The sequence below is a fragment of the Mizuhopecten yessoensis genome, unplaced genomic scaffold, assembly GCF_002113885.1.
Source record: "Mizuhopecten yessoensis strain PY_sf001 unplaced genomic scaffold, ASM211388v2 scaffold673, whole genome shotgun sequence".
Taxonomy (NCBI): domain Eukaryota; kingdom Metazoa; phylum Mollusca; class Bivalvia; order Pectinida; family Pectinidae; genus Mizuhopecten; species Mizuhopecten yessoensis.
Window position 1 is genome coordinate 919,030 of NW_018403664.1, and position 23,217 is coordinate 942,246.

Here is a 23,217-nt window from a genome sequence, read left to right on the forward strand (position 1 = left end):
TTCAGGTGACTGAAGGGGACAGAACAGCAGGTTCAGGTGACTGAAGGGGACAGAACAACAGGTTCAGGTGACTGAAGGGGATAGAATAGCAGGTTCAGGTGACTGAAGGGGATAGAACAGCAGGTTCAGGTGACTGAAGGGGACAGAACAGCAGGTTCAGGTGACTGAAGGGGACAGAACAACAGGTTCAGGTGACTGAAGGGGATAGAATAGCAGGTTCAGGTGATTGAAGGGGACAGAACAGCAGGTTCAGGTGACTGAAGGGGATAGAACGACGGTACAGGTTCAATTAACTGGGAGGAATGTCATTATTGAAGTGTATATCATGATACACACGTACCCGAAGGATTATATCCGTAAGTCAGCCAAGTTAGACTAAGAAGCTTACCATGCTATTTAACCGAGTTGTGTCAGATTTTAATTGATGGCTCGTCGTGTTGTATAATGACAAAATATTTACATGGTAATCATTTCCTAATTTGAGATTTCAAACTGTAATCACTTTATGCAATATAAAGTTATTCAATAGCCATTTTATCCTTGAACTATTTTTTTCATAATAGAATGTATGCCATTTTTTATAAGTGTTTTTATCATACCTAGCCTGTGACAGATTAATGGAATATCAACCCTTGGGGGCAAGATAGGGCAAATTTCAACCCCAGGAATAATCTGTCAAACCAAAGGCTTGCAGAAACATTTAGCTATTTTAGAATCACATTCTGAGGTTTGAGATTTGCCCATCCGGCCCTGACCGGTTTGAACGGTGCTGATGATGAGGACAAAAAAATGCATCTAGTAAAATGGAGTAGGCCTGTCTTTTATCAACAAAACATGAATGTAGTAAAACCAAGTAGGCCACAGGACAACAAAATACATTGTTATAAAACAAGTGTTAAGGCCTGAGGGCAACATAGCCAAATGGGGCAGGCCCAGGACACAACATAACATGTAAAAGGTCAAGGTTTTAAACATTCAACATGGATAATGCAGGGTCAAGAATTCTATTTCATCAGCTTGACCCTCGAGTGATTTACTAATGACCTGCTTTTTTTACCACGGTGTCTGTCAAGTGGAATTGAATGTCGATCAACATTCAGCCCCAGCGGAGTATGTAATTGTAAGGTGTTGGTCTCAAAACTCAAGTACCCGTAAACTGGATATAGAGACTATAGATTGTCTGCTCCCGTTGATACCTTAACTCAGGCAATGAATCACTTTAATGTTGAAAATGTCGCCATCAATTGAAAAATGGATTTCTCCTCCTACAACTATTACCAATACAGAGCGGTGGTTAAACACTGTCATTACCACCAGGGGGCACTACCTTATATATATATATAGGGACATCATCTGGTCAATTCTCTGAGGACAAACTAGTATCAATAAAAAAGAAAGTATTGTGTTGTTTTACAACCCATCAACAATTTGAGTCACTAAGGGCTGATGAAGGCCCACCACACCTATTAAATCGCAATGGTGTTGTTACATACCACAATATTGGTGAGGTTAATAAGAATAATACTATTTGGTAGTTTGTTGTGATGCTAAATAGTAAGCTGTTTATTTCTACATTAGACTCTTAATGCAGTGACAGTTACTTAATACATGACACTGTCACAATTACCTTATTAATGACAAAGTGACAATAACCAGACTTGTGACACTGTGACAATTACCAGACAGGTGATACTGTGACAATAACCAGACTTATGACACTGTGACAATTACCAGACTTGTGACACTGTGACAATTACCAGACTTGTGACACTGCGACAATTACAAGACTAATGACACTGTGACAATTACCGAACTTGTGACACTGTGACAATAACCAGACTTGTGACACTGTGACAATTACCAGACTTGTGACACTGTGACAATTACCAGACTTGTGACACTGTGACAATAACCAGACATTTGACACTGTGACAATAACCAGACTTGTAACACTGTGACAATAACCAGACTTGTGACACTGTGACAATAACCACACTTATGACACTGTGTCAATAACCAGACTTGTGACACTGTGACAATTACCAGACATGTGACACTGTGACAATAACCAGACTTATGACACTGTGACAATTACCAGACTTGTGACACTGTGACAATTACCAGACTAATGACACTGCAACAATTACCAGACTTGTGACACTGTGACAATAACCAGACTTGTGACACTGTGACAATAACCAGACTTGTGGCACTGTGACAATAACCAGACTTGTGACACTGTGACAATTACCAGACTTATGACACTGTGACAATTACCAGACTTATGACACTGTGACAATTACCAGACTTATGACACTGTGACAATTAACAGACTTATGACACTGTGACAATTACCAGACTAATGACACTGTGTTAATAACCAGACTTGTGACACTGTGACAATTACCAGACGTATGGCAAAATAACCAAATTCATGGCAAAGACACGATAATCTGACTTTTGACGCTGACAACAACTAAAAACTATGGCAAAGTGACATTAATCAGACTTACGAAACTGTGACATTAACCATACTTATGACACAATGACAATAACCAAATTCATGACAAAGTGACAATAACCAGACTTGTGACACTGTGACAATAAGAAGATGACATTTAAAGCTCTTTACTCGATGATAACCACGTGTGATCCAGAATTTTAATTTCTACAACCTTGAATCTCATTGCACCTACGTCCAATGTTGAATATGTATTACATTTGAAAAGAAATTATGCTGAAGCTATGTCCACTAGCTTACTAGGTTGGCAAAATATAAAGTGTAAAAAACGCTGGTAAGAGCATTACCCCGTGAAAAAGTGATCACACAGACATCAGTTGCATGCCTGGTTCCGTATAAATCACACAAGTCTACATATACATAACGGGGTTGGTCAATAAAGGTCTGATGAAAATGCCAAGAGACACCGACTGACGCTGGCAGACAAAATTAAATTTCCCTGTCTTCATTGGACGATAAATAGTTGATGTAAGGGGGAAATGTGTCAAGTACGGGCCACTTATCCAATATATTATTTATCCTCTGTAGGACCCTGTTATCTTAGGAGGACGAGAGGCGAGTGGATTTCAATTGATTTTCCAAGAAGTACGCTGACCATTCCATCTGTGTGTCGTCAGGACCTCTGAAGACTTAATTGAAGTAATGAGAGCAGTATTTTCTTATAGAAAATCTCTTCTCTACAAGCTATCAGCTTTTTTGGACAATCATAGATTTTAGCATATTTTGTTCTGAGACTAAAAGTAATCAATATTTTTTTAATAAATGTTTTTTGGACAATTATAGATTTTAAGCATATTTTGTGGGTGAACTAGATTAGTATCAAATACAATTCTCTGTGACAGTGAATTATGTGGCAGACTTTATTGTTCTTGAGTGACATATCCTGAAGACATCTAATACATTTACAGTCTGCACTTGTTTTGCTGCAGGACCGTAATAAAACATAAATTGTATGATCTACAAGCTACTGCACTGAGGCTGCTATAAACAAGAAACTCTTGTGTAAAAAGTGCTTTGAACTTAGCTGAACTAACAAGGAATGCACCAGTGATCTGGTATATAAAAACGTGATACATGTACTTATTGAATTAATCAAATTATAGGATTTAATACTGAAAATATGGCATTTATATAAGCATAAAAATTATCTACACAATTTCAAACAATGTTTTTCAGAAAGAAACAAAATCTGACCTTTAAATTTTGAAAGTTAAATGTTTCGACTATGAAGTGGCTATAAAGGACTAATCTTACTGTGTGGGCTGCTGTCATATCCCACATAATAACACCGTAATGTTACAATCAGTAACCAACGTGTCAATCACGAAAAAATATTTTGGCATTCACATAAAAATGAAGGAAATCTAGCAGAAAAATCTCTCGGCTGTCAGCGACTTAACCTTGACAGAGGCACAATGATACAGCTAATAACTGCTTGTGTGTGACAACCGTCTGATAAAATGTTTGTTATTGGGTAAATTTAATGTCTAGGATTAATTCAATCGAAGATAACTGTAATGTGGGGGTTGAACTGGCTGTAGACAAGTGTTACGGCTGGTGACATTAGTACATACTGGCACATACACTGACAGAACAACTTATAACAACGTTGTTAAATAGGTTTGACCAATCACTATTACAGTACACAGAAGAATCATGTAGCATATCATACACACCCGTCATGTTATCATAATGATTAAGTCTGTTTAATGGAATCTGAATTCAGTAAGTCTACAACAACCTTTTAACAAATACTGTCAAAGTCAATTCACGATTATTATGTTTTCTTACCTGCTTAAAAGATCTTTTGTAAAACAGGAATTAATTCAAAACGTACACTTTGTGTCAACCCAGGCTATTTCTTGTGGTAATTAACCTCATTATTGCTTGTCTTCTAACGAAGTCTTAACCTCATCAGTACCCGATCATTAAACCAAAGCTGCAGAAAGGTTTTATGTAGCACCACCTGTAAGCTTTTATGTGTTAAGTTTCTTGACTTCATGTTTTTTGATGGCTAGAATGGTACGTACCCTGTCACCTTCATCAGACAAATGACCAGTGAAGCATATATGTACACAAAGGTGTTAAATATGTAGGAGTTGGCAATATAAAACTGATGTTGTTTTGGCTATGCCATAAGTGTTTGTGCACTTAGTTGCTACACATGTACGAAATGACGAATCAAACCGGCAATCTAATTTGGCTATGCATTGTTTAATACCTTGTCATAGATATGTAAGAGCTAAGAACCACCTCATCTCGGTTCAGAACTGGCCCACTGAAGCGTATCCAGATTGCCTCCTTCATCTGCCGCTTGAACAGACTGCTGTCTCTGTCCATGCCTTGGAGTTGCCCAGTCAGTAGAAATGACATTGCTGGTAGGCATGGTTTATGATTGCCGATTCACTGATCTGGAACTTTCTGGTCATATGAATCTTTCCCATGTTCACCAAGTCGAAACCGGAATCGCCTTCCAGTTTATTTTATATAGGATGTGTCACAGCTCTTGCATCCAATTTTGTACATGCATGTTGCTACATTTTCTTCAGGTGTTCTATACTTTGGGTGAACTAGGATATTATAAAGAGTCTTGACAGGATTCAGGCTGCTGCTATGCCATGGCCATGATCTATCCTCTGGATGGTTTTGGATTTTTTCCTTTTTTTTATACGGGATGACGACCTGACCTTTCTTTGTTGTTTTTATCCTTGATTGGTCTTTTCCTGGTCTTTTCCTTACTTTGACACTGATTGTGTACCCTTTAGAGGGCCCATACCATATAGCCACAGGCTTTCATTGCACCATCGATGTGATTCTGCCCTTGTATGTTGTCCTGTTGAGCAATGTGCGTGCTATGCAGAATTTCTGATGAAAAGGAGAGCGACACTTGAAGTTAAGATATTTGTCTGTATGGTGTATTTTTTCTACAGGCGATGCCTTCACAGTTTTATCCTCTTTCTTTACCAGTAGGGTGTCCAGGAAGGACATTGTATGCTGTTTGTGGTATCTATGGTGTGGTATCGATGGTGTGGTGGTATCGATGGTGTGGTGGTATTTAGTGTTACGGCTGGTTGGATGGTGTGGTATCAATGGTGTGGTGGTATCTATGGTGTGGTGGTATCGATGGTGTGGTGGTATTTATGGTGTGGTATCTAGATCTATGGATGGTGTGGTATCAATGGGGTGGGGGTATTTATGGTGTGGTATCTATGGATGGTGTGGAATCAATGGTGTGGTGGTCTCTATGGTGTGGTATCTATGGTGTGGTGGAATCTATGGTGTGGTGGTATCTATGGTGTGGTGGTATCTATGGTGTGCAATATGGTTGGTCAAATCCATCACTGACCATTTCTTGAACAATTTGGCCTTGACGGGAGACACTAGACTATTTATAGCAGTGCTGTAGTATTGTTAATAAAAACTATGCTGGTTGTGCTGCAAAAAACCTGTCTACAATTCAATCTTACCAACCTGAAGAAAACTGTCTAGGATATTAACTAAAGTTTAACATCACATTTGCCTCATTATTAACCAATGTGCTAACCTCATCATTACCAGAATATTAATTGATTTGCTAACTGCATCTCTGCATTTTTAATCTAAAATGTGAACCTCATCATTGCTGGACTTTAAATCAATATCCATATGTGTTTTCTCAAACAAATCGTTACTTTTCACTGATGTAATATAACCTATTGAGTGGTACCAATTACACTGTCTCACTCTAATTGGTTTTAGTACATAATGAAGCAATTAACAAGGACTGATTCATCAATAGCAAGCCTTAAAAGTGTCCTTGCACTTGTTATCAACTAGAACCTTGTCTGTTGAAATGTTTGGGAAGTGTCCTCATTCGAACCATTAGGTGAGGTGTCCCTTTACCAGCATACCGAACTAAACAAACAAAATAGTTTTTGTAGTTGAAAAAAATATACAATGCTTTCAGAGCAAAAAACAGAAATTACAGTACTTTCATAAAGAACATTTTAAAGACTTGTACGTTTCTTCTAGGGGCATAACTTACCTATAGTCACGTCAAACTATTGATCAACATGTTTTGTCGGTTTGGTTCATATTCTCGATGTGATTTTACTATTATGTCAATTGTATAATTATCTATTAATGGTCTTATGGTAAACCTATTATTACCTAAAAAAAAGTTTTTTCAATATTCACTATTATTTTCAGAGAGGGACCCTCCTAAGAAATATTTCAATGTCATATGTGCCCACCCTTTTCATTGAGAACCTGCATACTTATTTCAATAAATGTGGCAGAGAATTGAGTAGAAATGTGAGGTTCTCAGATAATAATAGCTTTACTTTCTAAATAAAATATTACAACTCACTGAGAACACCAGGTAATTACCTTTAATATTTTTTATAATGATATTTTTATAAATTTTTACAGCAGACAATCTTTCTATAAGACCACTCTGAAGTAGGGATAGCTTCGAAAGACAGAATTGTGGTGTTGACTAGTTAGTATTTAAGCTATATATATTCAGCAAACGCCCTATTTAAGACAATACCTATAGAGTCTCTAGTGCAATATATTAACACACACAATGTTATTAATGACGATCCCTTCAGGGGAAGCTACCCAACAGTTAACAAGATACTTTCAGTAATTCAGGGATACAAGAACTCGACATTTTGTACCTTGTTTCAGTAGCCACCATGTTCATGACTGACATATTTTCAACCTTTGTTAACAGTTCTTTTATATATCGATACCCTTTCCAAAACCGCTTTTTCTCATTAAAATTCTGATGGACGTAATATTATGTTTACTGTGTAATGGCGACAATATTAATAAGTGTTACTGTATGCAGGTAAAAATTGTATGTCCTAGGCAGTTGAAATTAATGTTCATTGTATTTTTACAACAGAAAAATATGTTTTTGCTCTATAAAGATGACCATGCGCGCAGTATAGTTTTATTTTTATTTCAACACACTAGGGATGACAGCTTCTGTAACATATCAATACCAATATGTTCGTTATGGACATCTCTGAAGACATCTCTGGACGACGCCCCTTCTGTAGAGCTACGTACCAGTCACAATAAAATCAGTGGTCAAGGCCACGAAAAAAATAGGCCACCTCATAAACCATTCAAGTCTGGTGGTCAGTCTGGAAAAATTGGGTATATAATTGTAGGTCCATTACAACTACTGAATATTTAAGGACACCAATTAATGACATGTTTCCATACCTGTAAGAGCTTGAGGTGCCGTTAAATCTGATAATAACTATGTCATTAACAGTCCATCATCCTTTTCAAATTATATGCATGGCACCGTGTGATATCATGTGATCTACAAACACTAAAGACGACTCTATCGGGTTTCAGCACTATTTACTCAAAAACTGTTGGTTTTAGGTCCGAGATGATTGACAGCATTTTGTTCTATTTGTGACACTGGGAGTACATCATGATGGTATCTGTTAACGATGAAACAATCCCAAGGTCAAACGTCTTCACATACATAATAGAAGGTCAACATTCCAGGTAGGAGTGTTTATAATGAACACAGGTTTATAACAGGTGAAGGTGTGAAAACTCTTCCCGATAACAGATCTATTTGTTTTTTGTATTGTATTTCTCTGATGGGAAGTATTTTTTATCAAAGTATAAAATCATATGATAACAAAATGGTGGTAAACAGTATACAAAGGCATTGTTTTCTGTCATGAGACTACCTTCATAGAGAGACTACCTGTCACAGCAGAAAGAACACTTGTAATAGGAGCAGAAAAATGCACGGCCAGGCCGGGTTTTGAACCCAGGACCCTACAAACTCTAGACGGACACTCTTCCAATTGAGCTACCTTGTTGCCGACAATCGACCCAGTCCGGTTCTGCTACATTCCTTCGCCCCTGAAGACAGCACTATTTACAACCCGGATTCAGGTATCCCCTTGTCAAGCATTCAGCTAGTACTTGAAACAAGGGTTGGTCACTGGCACCAAATGAAATAGGAGCAGAAAAACGCGGGACCATACCAGGGATCAAACCCAGACCCTCCGAACTCTAGACGCACGCTCTACCAAATGAGATACCTGGTCAGTGACGATCAACCCAGTCCAGTTCCGCTACACACTTACCTCGACGATCGACCCAGTCCAGTTCCGCTACACACTTACCTCGACGATCGACCTAGTCCAGTTCCGCTACACACTTACCTCGACGAACGACCAAGTCCAGTTCCGCTACACACTTACCTCGAAGATCGACCCAGTCCAGTTCCGCTACACACTTACCTTGACGATCGACCAAGTCCAGTTCCGCTACACACTTACCTTGACGATCGACCAAGTCCAGTTCCGCTACACACTTACCTTGACGATCGACCAAGTCCAGTTCCGCTACACACTTACCTCGAAGATCGACCCAGTCCAGTTCCGCTACACACTTACCTCGACAATCGACCCAGTCCAGTTCCGCTACACACTTACCTCGACAATCGACCCAGTCCAGTTCCGCTACACACTTACCTCGACGATCAACCCAGTCCAGTTCCGCTACACACGTACCTCGACGATCGACCCAGTCCAGTTCCGCTACACACTTACCTCCAACAAAACTGAAACCACCTAGTCATCTTGATAAACCTGTCTTAAGAGACCTCCATTCATGAGAAATCAGTCATAATGGACCTGTCTGAAGAGACCACCATAAAAGATCAGTCCAAGACAACTGCCTTTCTAGAGCGACCACGAGTCGTGAGAGACCTGCTGTCTAATGGGAGTTTTGTGCTCAAGCTCAAATACTACTTCAAATGAGAACTTGTAGATATTTAAATTCAAATCATTTCAATAGTCCTTAACATAACTGACTAGTAACTCAAAGTCACTATTCCAATGTTGTGTTTACTTTTCTCAACCTGTCAAGATCTCTTTGAGTAACAAGCAATATGATTTTGCACATAACTTCAGCCAGAGCAGGAGAACAGTTTTATGAATACAGGACCAGATTCACATCCATCACTGTATGGAGTTGACAACCTTTCTTGAGAAACAAGATGTGAAGAGAGAAAACCTCTACAGACAAAACATCTATATAGATGAATTACCTGTATATAGAGACACCTGTATAGAGAGAACACCTGTACAGACAGAAGACATGTACAGAAAGAACACCTTTATAGATAACCTACCTATGTATAGTGAGAACACCTGTACAGACAGAATACCTGTACAGAAAGAACAAATATATAGATAACCAACCTGTATATAGTGAGAACACCTGTACAGACAAAATACCTGTACTGAAGGAACACATATACAGATAGCCTACCTGTGTAAAGTGAGAACACCTGTACAGACAGAATATCTGAACAGAAAGAACACCTGTATAGATAACCTACCAGTATATAGTGAGAACACCTGTACAAACAGAATACCTGTACAGAAAGAACACCTGTATAGATAACCTATCAATATATAGTTAGTACACCTGTACAGACGGAATACCTGTGAAAACACCCGACTGTGTAGGGAAAATACAAGTACAAAAACCTGTCTATAAAGATTTAGTTGTCCGGAATACTGCCACAGGCAAAAAGGGGACTGTACTACGGAGGGTTATAGGCGATGTTTATAAAAGGATAAATGTATAACAGTAACACGCAGGTGATTGCACATTTAAGATTTAGTAATAGATACAACTTACAGAGTACAACTCATGAACTGTTCTATACTGCCAATAATGCTAGCACAAAAACAACATTAACATAGATGTTTCCTGTGTAATTATACATAGGGAACACAGACAACTAGGTTACAACCCCAGGGAGGGACACGAGGGACAGGTCACACACACTGGTCAAAGTTACAACCCCAGGAAGGGACACGTGGGACAGGTCACACATACTGGTCAAAGTTACAACCCCAGGGAGGGACACGAGGGACAGGTCACACACACTGGTCAAAGTTACAACCCCAGGCAAGGACATGAGGGGAGGTAACACCATTGACTGGGTTACATTCCCAGGAAGGGACACGAGGGACAGGTCACACACACTGGTCAAAGCTACAACCCCACAGAGGGACAGGAGGGACAAACGACATCAATGACTTAGTAACAACCACACGGGGGACAGGCAATGCAAAGGACTGGGTTACAACCACAAGGATAGACTCCCACCCTTAACCAGATCAAAGTGTGAGATCATAATCTGAAAATCTGAAGTGTATAATCACAAAACACTGAACAGAAAAACCACATCCGATTGAGTAGTGCTTCAAGAATTTTCTTTTTGAAATTTGTACACATGGTTTGTTTCACAATGTCTCAATTCCCAATCACAATTTTTCGACGTTTTATCACTGTCTCATATGACACCTTCTAAATGCAAAAATTGTGAGATTTTCTAACACTTGATTGATAAATAGAGATGGAGAGGTTAAAAAAAAGGGGGAAAAAGGTAAGTTATCACAGCTGAAGTGTAACACAGCTTTCAACATCATGGTCCAGTCTACTTAAATCCATTGTGGGTGTTTTGAGTCATTTTATCGGGAAAATATCAAGAATATCATCTTACGGAGGTTTGAACCTAATCCTCAATGAACAACAAATAGGTACAAACTGTTCACAATGTCCTTACTCATCCGAGTAAACCGCTGTACAATTTAACGTAACACCATCCTTCTAATGGCTCCTATAGTCTCACATTACCCCAGCTTTTCTACAATAACCCCAGCTTTTCTACAATAACCCCAGCTTTTCTACAATAACCCCAGCTTTTCTACAATAACTCCAGCTTTTCTACAATAACCCAAGCTTTCTGTAGAGAGAAACTACAATGGCCACTGGGTCTAATCCACAGTAAAGCCTCATTATACTGCCACCATCCGTGTCAAAGATGGCATTATAAAGGGGTTTGGTAATAAAATGAGGGAAATGTATAAAGAAGTTCTTCAAAAAAAGAAAAGGGATGTTGAAATATGTTGGAGGTAAACGAGGTGGCCAATGAAACAAGGGGCATTATATTGAAGTTTTACTTTATATTAAGGAGGTACGGAGTCCTATCAGTAGACTGGAGACTGGGTACGGAGTCCTATCAGTAGACTGGAGACTGTATATAAAGGAGGTACAGAGTCCTATCAGTAGACTGGAGACTGTATATAAAGGTGGTACGGAGTCCTATCAGTAGACTGGAGACTGTATATAAAGGTGGTACGGAGTCCTATCAGTAGACTGGAGACTGTATATAAAGGTGGTACGGAGTCCTATCAGTAGACTGGAGACTGTATATAAAGGTGGTACGGAGTCCTATCAGTAGACTGGAGACTGTATATAAAGGTGGTACGGAGTCCTATCAGTAGACTGGAGACTGTATATAAAGGTGGTACGGAGTCCTATCAGTAGACTGGAGACTGTATATAAAGGTGGTACGGAGTCCTATCAGTAGACTGGAGACTGTATATAAAGGTGGTACGGAGTCCTATCAGTAGACTGGAGACTGTATATAAAGGTGGTACGGAGTCCTATCAGTAGACTGGAGACTGTATATAAAGGTGGTACGGAGTCCTATCAGTAGACTGGAGACTGTATATAAAGGTGGTACGGAGTCCTATCAGTAGACTGGAGACTGTATATAAAGGTGGTACGGAGTCCTATCAGTAGACTGGAGACTGTATATAAAGGAGGTACAGAGTCCTATCAGTAGACTGGAGACTGTATATAAAGGTGGTACGGAGTCCTATCAGTAGACTGGAGACTGTATATAAAGGTGGTACGGAGTCCTATCAGTAGACTGGAGACTGTATATAAAGGTGGTACGGAGTCCTATCAGTAGACTGGAGACTGTATATAAAGGTGGTACGGAGTCCTATCAGTAGACTGGAGACTGTATATAAAGGTGGTACGGAGTCCTATCAGTAGACTGGAGACTGTATATAAAGGTGGTACGGAGTCCTATCAGTAGACTGGAGACTGTATATAAAGGTGGTACGGAGTCCTATCAGTAGACTGGAGACTGTATATAAAGGTGGTACGGAGTCCTATCAGTAGACTGGAGACTGTATATAAAGGTGGTACGGAGTCCTATCAGTAGACTGGAGACTGTATATAAAGGTGGTACGGAGTCCTATCAGTAGACTGGAGACTGTATATAAAGGTGGTACGGAGTCCTATCAGTAGACTGGAGACTGTATATAAAGGAGGTACGGAGTCCTATCAGTAGACTGGAGACTGTATATAAAGGTGGTACGGAGTCCTATCAGTAGACTGGAGACTGTATATAAAGGTGGTACGGAGTCCTATCAGTAGACTGGAGACTGTATATAAAGGTGGTACGGAGTCCTATCAGTAGACTGGAGACTGTATATAAAGGTGGTACGGAGTCCTATCAGTAGACTGGAGACTGTATATAAAGGTGGTACGGAGTCCTATCAGTAGACTGGAGACTGTATATAAAGGTGGTACGGAGTCCTATCAGTAGACTGGAGACTGTATATAAAGGTGGTACGGAGTCCTATCAGTAGACTGGAGACTGTATATAAAGGTGGTACGGAGTCCTATCAGTAGACTGGAGACTGTATATAAAGGTGGTACGGAGTCCTATCAGTAGACTGGAGACTGTATATAAAGGTGGTACGGAGTCCTATCAGTAGACTGGAGACTGTATATAAAGGTGGTACGGAGTCCTATCAGTAGACTGGAGACTGTATATAAAGGTGGTACGGAGTCCTATCAGTAGACTGGAGACTGTATATAAAGGTGGTACGGAGTCCTATCAGTAGACTGGAGACTGTATATAAAGGTGGTACGGAGTCCTATCAGTAGACTGGAGACTGTATATAAAGGTGGTACGGAGTCCTATCAGTAGACTGGAGACTGTATATAAAGGTGGTACGGAGTCCTATCAGTAGACTGGAGACTGTATATAAAGGTGGTACGGAGTCCTATCAGTAGACTGGAGACTGTATATAAAGGTGGTACGGAGTCCTATCAGTAGACTGGAGACTGTATATAAAGGTGGTACGGAGTCCTATCAGTAGACTGGAGACTGGGTACGGAGTCCTATCAGTAGACTGGAGACTGTATATAAAGGAGGTACTGAGTCCTATCAGTAGACTGGAGACTGGGTACAGAGTCCTATCAGTAGACTGGAGACTGAATATAAAAGTGGTACGGAGTCCTATCAGTAGACTGGAGACTGTATATAAAGGAGGTACGGAGTCCTATCAGTAGACTGGAGACCATCACGTACTGGTGTCATCTGTAAATGGAGATACAAGGAAGCACACTAGGTACAGGGTCTTACTTGAGGTGTTACACGATTTGTTTTCTCATACCTTCTGATTTTTCATATTTGAAAGTATTATTGTCATGTTTTTTGTATTGCCTTTTTATATGCTTTCAAATCCTATCCTGATTGGATGCAAGCTGTACCTGGGAAATGCTTATGTTTTGTGTGGATACAAAATACATATACTTTCAAATAAAGTGTTCTATAAAACTACCTTGAACATCTACTATACGGTAAATGGTCAATACATATGCTGACAATTGTAATTTTTATATAATTAAACCAACCATATCACTTTTAAATTGAAGCGTTACAACAACACCCTAAGGGATTCATGGAAACTTGTTTGATATTGAAAAAAATGCTCTAATTTTATACGAATGTCTTTCAACAGCAGAAACTCATTTTCAGCTCATTTACCCCTGAAGACACATTTGAACTCTTCCAATTCAAAGGTTTGAATAGTTTTTTTATGAAATTTCAGGGGTGAATGAGTTAATGAGCAAAGATTAACTGTGTGCTGAGGTTTATCATCAGTAAGTATGGTGTCTGTGAATTGTCCGTGACCGTAGGACATGGCATCGCACAAACACAACACCAAATCCTATCAGTTATCTAAAATAATGGCCAAAAAATGACCACCTTATAAAAGTTCTCAAGTAGTCACTGGTGAATAGACCCGGAAATAAGAGTAAGCAGAGGAGGTGATTAAAACAAGGTTTGAAATACAATGATGGTTTAATGCAGACAGTTAGTTCAGAGGAATTTGTATATGATATGTATCTTAGGATGGGACCAGAACCACTGAGGAATCAAATTGTTTATGTATTCATGACAGACAGATATATCTTTTCTACAACAAACCGATAAATCAGGATTTTAGAAGGATTTATTGTTGTTCATGACACATAGCAATCAAACCAGTAAGACATTTAATATTCTTATAGAGAATTAACAATTCTATCGTTTGTATTTGTTTACAGTGTAAATGTTGTATTTCTACATACAATGTAAATGAGTTGATTCGGTCACATAGATTAGTGTCTACAACACAGAATACATATCAGATTGTTTTCAGCAAAATTTGGTACTGGTTTATATCAAGTGTAATCCTCTGTACAGAAAAGCACATATTATTGTCTCAGACCCCAATTTCATGAACATTTCTTCATTAAATTCATTAACTTAGGATTTTTATAGGAAAGCATTACCTAAATAAAATGATATTTTTTTAACTTCAATTTTTTCCTAATACCAGTAGTGCTTTCCTATGGAAAAACTGGAGCTAAAGAATTCTTTTAAGGTTCATGGAACTGAGGCCTATATAATTTATTAAGAATAATCATCTGTGTGGATAAGAACAGATCATTGAGTGTCAGTGCTATTTGGCAAATATAATTATATATTTTATTGTATTATTGGACCAGTGTTACCGAAATAATAATTAAACAGTATATATGATGACAGTAACCAAAGATATTACATATATATAACCATGCGTACAGATAAAAACATGTTATTTTGTGTCAGTGTAAATGGACCAGTTTGACTGATACAATTAGCAAACAGTCAGTGTGTCAGTGTAATTAGACATGTAATCATCAGTTAAGTATATCTGTATTAATGTGTAACATGCCAGTATAATCTGACCTGTGTATTTGTGTGTACAATTACTTAGTATTGTGACTTTTATCTACTTCAGTGTACCTTTTTAACACATGCTTTCCTGTCATAAAGACAGCTGTTTGACAAAAGGCCCAAGGTGCTTGTATTCAGTCTTTATTACACCTTGAAGTAACTTAAACAAAAGAAGTTTAATCCCTTGATGACAAATCAGAATATTTAACATGAACGGCATGAAATAGATTTTATGAGAACTACTTTCTTACTCTTGAGGAGAACGGAATGTGTACAATAGAAAAGCAATGTTTAGACTGCCCGTTGTTTAGACTGCCCCGCTGTTTCTTCCGTTTATACATACGCTTCAAAAGCTGTTTATAGCCACAAACACACCAGACTTATGTAATACATTTAAACTTTCACCTGGATTGTTTACATGGAGATAGAATCACTCCAAATTTACACAACCTAATCAAACATACATTTGCTATCAAAAGAGAAACATTTCTGTCTGAATAGCACTGTACAGTAACAGTTATGTATCTGTTATAGCAAGGTGGATACTAATAAAAGGATTGAAAACATTGGATACAATTGTGTTCTTGAATTTAAATGAAAAAGACAAATTTACACATTATATGTCCAGACCTGCTAATGTATTATAAACAGGTATGTAGACAGTAATATTAATAGTACGACACCTACATTGTATAGGAGCACTGTGATACTGTGTAGTGACGACTTTAAAAGTTAATAGTATACATCTAGTGACGCCTGTAAAAATCAATAGTATACCTCTAGTTACGCCTGTAAAAGTTAATAGTATATCTCTAGTGACGCCTGTAAAAGCTAATAGTATACCTCTAGTGACGCCTGTAAAAGTTACTAGTATACCTCTAGTTACGCCTGTAAAAGTTAATAGTATATCTCTAGTGACGACTGTAAAAGTTAATAGTATACCTCTAGTGATGCCTGTAAAAGTTAAAAGTATAACTCTAATTGACGCCTGTAAAAGTTAATAGTATACATCTAGTGACGCCTGTAAAAATCAATAGTATACCTCTAGTTACGCCGGTAAAAGTTAATAGTATATCTCTAGTGACTCCTGTAAAAGCTAATAGTATACCTCTAGTGAGTATACCTCTAGTTACGCCTATAAAAGTTAATAGTATATCTCTAGTGACGACTGTAAAAGTTAATAGTATACCTCTAGTGATGCCTGTAAAAGTTAAAAGTATACCTCTAATTGACGCCTGTAAAAGTTAATAGTATACATCTAGTGACGCCTGTAAAAGTTAATAGTATACCTCTAGTGACACCTGTAAAAGTTAATAGTATACCTCTAGTGACACCTGTAAAAGTTAATAGTATACCTCGAGTGACGCCTGTAAAAGTTAATAGTATACCTCTAGTTACGCCTGTAAAAGTTACTAGTATACCTCTAGTGACACCTGTAAAAGTTAATAGTATACCTCTAGTGACGCCTGTAAAAGTTACTAGTATACCTCTAGTGATGCCTGTAAAAGTTACGAGTATACCTCTAGTGACACCTGTAAAAGTTACTAGTATACCTCTAGTGACGCCTGTAAGAATTACTGACACTGATAGTGAGCCCAATAAGACTTACTATTATTATACTATTTTCAATCAATTCGGTAAGATATCAGATTTGATGAGTGCACAAGATCCAATGGCAACAGACCATATGAGATCATTCAAATTGATGCTCTACATTAAAGTACTAAATTTTGATATTTCAAATTAAAGTTTACATATTTCTTAAATATAATTTAATATTTTGGAATACATTGCACAGTTCGTAAACCTAGTTTGTGCGACATGTTACTGATAGCACAGTAAATCCCATTTCGTAAGGCTTACTGTATTTAGATACATTCTCACAATTTACATGAACAAAGTTTTGGTGACTTCCATGTTTTTTATCTGTATGGAGAAGGACCTATACATCACTGGAATGTTTTCAGTGATACACAAAACGCCAGTGTTATTTCACATTCCTGAATTTCACAGAATTCTGCCATAAAATGTCATAAAGAAACACGCTGTTCACTGCAAGGGAAGTAAAACTCAGAATGAATGCACAGAATTAACATCACTTCCATGTCAAACAAGATGTTATCAGATCTGGACATTTTGTATAATTTATAAAAACTAACACATCATACAACACGAGATAAATGTCAATATGATAGATGTTGAGATCATGGCATCCTCTACGTTTTATGGGAATTAAAGGTTGACACCATCTAAGATGATACATGAACAACTATACAACAAATATTGATTAAAGGAAGAAAACAGGCCTCAATGATACAAGACAGCGGGAATGGTCAACTGACAGGAGCTTTCTGTCGTCCTTACCTAATGACCTCACCTCAAGGATTTAACAAGCACTTATTACACAATAGTGAGCAGGCGACAGAGGAGGACCATGGTGATGACAAGGACCCTGACCTTGTAACATCACATAACTCTAGCTATTTCCACCAGTCTACCCAGTCGCACAAATGGACATCAGCATCTGTCAGTGTCACGCCCACTCAAGAAATTCAAATGAAAACAAGTTTTATATTTCTCTACTCTTAAAATAGTTTCCATTGTGTGATAAAAAAAAAAGCCATTATAATAATCATGAAAAAGAACTTATAGAAAAACAGTAAGTGTTTTTTTAAGTTCAAGATATGTATATCACACACATTTTCAGTGGTGTATGAATCTGAAATATCAGAACTTCATTAATTTTTCAGTTATCTACTTTCACTTATACAGTTTTTCCAGTCACTTAGGTAATGACAGTCGAAAAAACTAACTATTTTTTTCATTAGCTAATTTAAGGTCTTCACACTTTGTGATCTGCACTGAAGAAGACGTTTGAAGGTTTATCAACTTATACCTAGAAACTAATAGGATTTAGGTAAGGTCTCCTGAATAATGGATATTAGTCAATATGACTTGTGTAAAAATAGGATAAAGTCATCAGGAACAGTGACCTCTATATGTCCTTATAGCTAGGAACGAGTGCATATGCTGGTTAGTGTGTGTGTCAATGAGGTCATGCACACCCATCATATGCTGGTTAGTGTGTGTGTCAATGTAGTCATGCACACCATCATAGCTGGTTTGTGTGTGTCAATGTAGTCATGCACACCATCATAGCTGGTTAGTGTGTGTCAATGTAGTCATGCACACCATCCTATGCTGGTAAGTGTGTGTCAATGTAGTCATGCACACCATCATATGCAGGTTAGTGTGTGTCAATGTAGTCATGCACACCATCATAGCTGGTTAGTGTGTGTCAATGTAGTCATGCACACCATCATATGCTGGTTAGTGTGTGTGTCAATGTAGTCATGCACACCATAAGTCTGGGAGCTAAGAAACCACTCCACGTACGTAGGAGGGTAGAAGAGAGATGATAATAAACTTGATCGATGGCAGTAAGGATGTCGACAGGAAGACGTAAAGAGGTGGGAGGGTGGAAAAGAGAGCATAAAACAATGGAAAGTAGGAGAGGAATAAACATGTAGGACGAAGACTAATAACTCCTGTTACCTCCAAAAATGCAGATTTAGAAAGGGGCATAACTCTCATATAAGAAGAAACCAACACTTAAGAACTTCAACCATCAAAGTCATGCAACATGCTGTTCCCATAGGGGAGCATTAGTATGTGAAATTGTGTAACCCTAGTAGCATGTCCTTAGCTACAGCAGTTCATGACTGACCTCTTAACGCAAAAGTTCAACCAAGGTCACAGAAGCCAAGGTCAAAGGACAAGGTTAGAAAAATGTTGTGCAGCTTGTTCTACTAATATTGGCACAAGGTCACATAGGTCAAAGGTCAATGTCACTAAATTGGGTGGTCAGGTGGTGCAGTGGATAGTGCACTTGACTTTCACCAAGGCGGCCGGGGTTTGATTCCCTGATCGGATGTGAAAAGGTTGGGGTCACCTGCCCGACCACGTGGGTTTTCTCCGGGCACTCCGGTTTCCTCCCACAATAAGCCCCCCCACGCTAACAACCGGGCCAACAAGAGTGATTAATATAAGTTGAAATAACTTGTGTCATAATTGTTGTAAAATAAAATAAAGTTTATATAAAAAAAAAAAGTTTTTTTAATGTCACTAAATTAAAAAAAAAAATGTGACCCTAACTGCAGTAATCAGTCATAACTAACCTTAATGCAAACAGTTAACTGGGTGGATATAGGTAGAGATAAGTGTAACACTACACAACTATTTACTGATCATGTGAGTCAGTGTTTATAAATATTGGTAAAAAATGTATGAAGCAGCACTTATATATTTTGTTTACTTGTATTTTTTATTTCAAATACTCAAATATGCATACTTGTAAGATGTGTTTTATATCTAATATATCTATAGAAAAGGACTTGCATAATAATGGTGCCATTTGGTCTCCCTATCTTAAGGTTGTATGGAGTGTAAGACACCTACTAGTACACTCAAAACTCATCCCAATTTCCACATCAATTTCCAAATATTTCTAGATATATATGTATGACCTTCATTTTCATGTCCAAATTTCAACTACATACTTCCTCAGCCACATGTACTTATCACCCAGTCCCAATATTGTTCCTACTTAATAGCTACACCAAGTCTCACAATGGTTCTTTCTATTTCTCAACTATAGTTTCACAAAAGTTTATTCTCATCTTCAACTGACAAAAAAATCCTTGACCCTTCCTACCTAAAATCAACAGGTAGTTACCTTTATTTGTCCCCTTTACCTATAATTGACCACAAACAAATGCCTTTATCTACTGTTTATCAATCCGTTGACACGTACTCCCTGTAATATATTAGACAACTCCAATCCTGATTTCTGAGTCACTACCATTTACCAATTAGAATCCTTATTTAAATGTTCACATTTAACATTTAATTTCTAAAGTAAGGAATACTGGTAAAATGTAACTATCCATTAAACCAAATAACTGCTAATTACTTTTTCCCTATAAAATGAATTCAATGACTATTAACCCAAATATACTATATAATGGGCAAGATTTTAGCCCTTACATTCCAGACCAAAACCTATACGTATATCCCTATTATATTACATACTTCTTCAGTGTAAGCATTCATTTTCGACATAAAAACACATTACATTCAACACAATACATTAGATAAAGACTTACCATAAACAAGCAAACGGCTCCTATGTTTAAATCACACGAGGGCGATATTCCAAGTCAAATCGTAAACGCATTAGATATGTAATATATCAGCGACTCCCGTGATGGGTTATAGGCGTCTGCACTGTATCTTACCAATAGACTCTATAGTAAGAGTTGACACTACAAACTTTCCAGTCGATTGATTCTAGAAATCAATACTAAAATTACAAACATGTATATCCAACCTGTTATGGACAAAAAGTCACAAGGGTTACGTCTCCCAACAAGACCAGTTTAAAAATCTATCCAATTGTCCAAACGGCCGAATTTATATATACACACTGCAACGCTGCCCCTATACACATGTACTCAGAGGTATTAGTGTGTGGAACGGCTAAGACGCGGGTAAATCCACCCAAGAGGTTCCCATAGGGAGCACACACAGGGAATTATCCGTGACCACCTTAATCGGCCGTGAAGTCCTCATTGTCCGCAGTAAATGTCTCGTCTGGACAGTTAATTAATTACGTAGACTTGTACGAGGATATTCACCGGTTCTGGACCCTTTAATAGCCATCATAAGGATCTACAATGTAACAGCCATTACAAGGATGTACTGTCATACTAGCTAGAAAGCAATTCCATTTATATATAAGTTAATGCATAACTTCATCTTTCAATTTCTGTTTTTTTTATATAAAGGTTTATATTCAGTACAAAAGTGTAATGACAGTGTATATTAAAATAACAAAACACAGACAGGTATATACTTGTTATGCTTCTGGTTTCAGGTGCTATGAATTAAGTGATTTTCTTGTCAACATTTTTCTGTATTTTATTTGTCATATGATCCTACCTGTACTTGCTGCAACGGCAGCAACTGTAACTCCATTCAAATTATCATTTAAATGGTTCTAGAGAGTAACACTGCATACTACATTACACTGCTGAAATACTTGTAAGAAAATATCACTTCACCCGAGATAGAACGATTAAATTAAATAGAAGTTAGGGTGTGGAATGATAACGTTACAAAAATGTTAACGAAATTTTCACCCCAAAAGAGGAATGTTTAAATTTTAAAAAATCCACACCTCTCCTGGAAACTTGAGCACCTAAGTCAATATTAATTGTATAGAGATCTCCTTCATTCCTTTAACAGGATTTTAAAATATCACTACCCTTTTTCTTGCACTTCAAATGTAGAGCAGACAAATCTGAAGTTAATTCAGACTTCTATAGTGATCGTTATAAAGGATATAACAACCATTTTCCTACCCCATCAATGCCTACAGGGACAAAGCTACTGTCTGTCTACCCTATAGATGTCTGCAGGGACAAAGCTACTGTCTGTCTACCCTATAGATGTCTACAGGGACATCAGTACTGTCTGTCTACCCTATAGATGTCTACAGGGACATAGCTACTGTCTGTCTACCCTATATATGTCTACAGGGACTTAGCTACTGTCTGTCTACCCTATAGATGTCTACAGATACATCAGTACTGTCTGTCTACCCTATAAATTATACAGGGACATCAGTACTGTCTGTCTACCCTTTAGATGTCTACAGGGACATCAGTACTGTCCGTCTACCCTATAAAGTCTACAGGGACATCAGTACTGTCTGTCTACCCTATAGATGTTTACAGATACATCAGTACTGTCTGTCTACCCTATAGATGTCTACAGGGACATCAGTACTGTCTGTCTACCCTATAAAGTCTACAGGGACATCAGTACTGTCTGTCTACTCTATAAAGTCTACAGGGACATCAGTACTGTCTGGCTACCCTATAGATGTCTACAGGGACATCAGTACTGACTGTCTACCCTATATATGTCTACAGGGACATCAGTCCTGTCTGTCTACCCTATAAAGTCTACAGGGACATCAGTACTGTCTGTCTACTCTATAAAGTCTACAGGGACATCAGTACTGTCTGTTTACCCTATAGATGTCTACAGGGACATCAGTACTGTCTGTCTACCCTATAAATTATACAGGGACATCAGTACTGTCTGTCTACCCTATAGATGTCTACAAGGACATCAGTACTGTCTGTCTACCCTATAGATGTCTACAGGGACTTAGCTACTGTCTGTCTACCCTATAGATGTCTACAGGGACATCAGTACTGTCTGTCTACCCTATAGATGTCTACAGGGACATCAGTACTGTCTGTCTACCCTTTAGATGTCTACAGGGACATCAGTACTGTCTGTCTACCCTATGGATGTCTACAGGGACATCAGTATTGTCTGTCTACCCTATAGATGTCTACAGGGACATCAGTACTGTCTGTCTACCATAAAGATGTCTACAGGGACATAAGTACTGTCTGCCTACCCTATAGATGTCTACAGGGACATCAGTACTGACTGTCTACCCTATATATGTCTACAGGGACATCAGTACTGTCTGTCTACCCTATAGATGTCTACATGGAAATCAGTACTGTCTGTCTACCCTATAGATGTCTACAGGGACATCAGTACTGTATGTCTACCCTATAAAGTCTACAGTGACATCAGTATGTCTGTCTTCCCTATAAAGTCTACAGGGACATCAGTACTGTCTGTCTTCCCTATAGATGTCTACAGGGACATCAGTACTGTCTGTCTACCCTATAGATGTCTACAGGGACATCAG

The 23,217-nt window shown here is 38.2% G+C and overlaps 1 protein-coding gene across 6 annotated transcripts in view; it reads right to left on the reverse strand.

Moving 5' to 3' along the window:
- The window catches only part of LOC110451825 (thrombospondin type-1 domain-containing protein 7A-like), a 328,653-nt gene extending 307,531 nt beyond the window's left edge, over positions 1-21,122 (reverse strand). For 3 of the 6 annotated variants that reach the window (XM_021500087.1, XM_021500035.1, XM_021500081.1), the window contains exon 1: positions 20,585-21,122. The gene's annotated coding sequence lies outside the window, so the exon portion shown is untranslated. The remainder of the gene's footprint in view (positions 1-20,584) is intronic. The other 3 variants (XM_021500117.1, XM_021500108.1, XM_021500099.1) reach the window with 3 other exon arrangements.
- Positions 21,123-23,217: the final 2,095 nt, after the last annotated feature.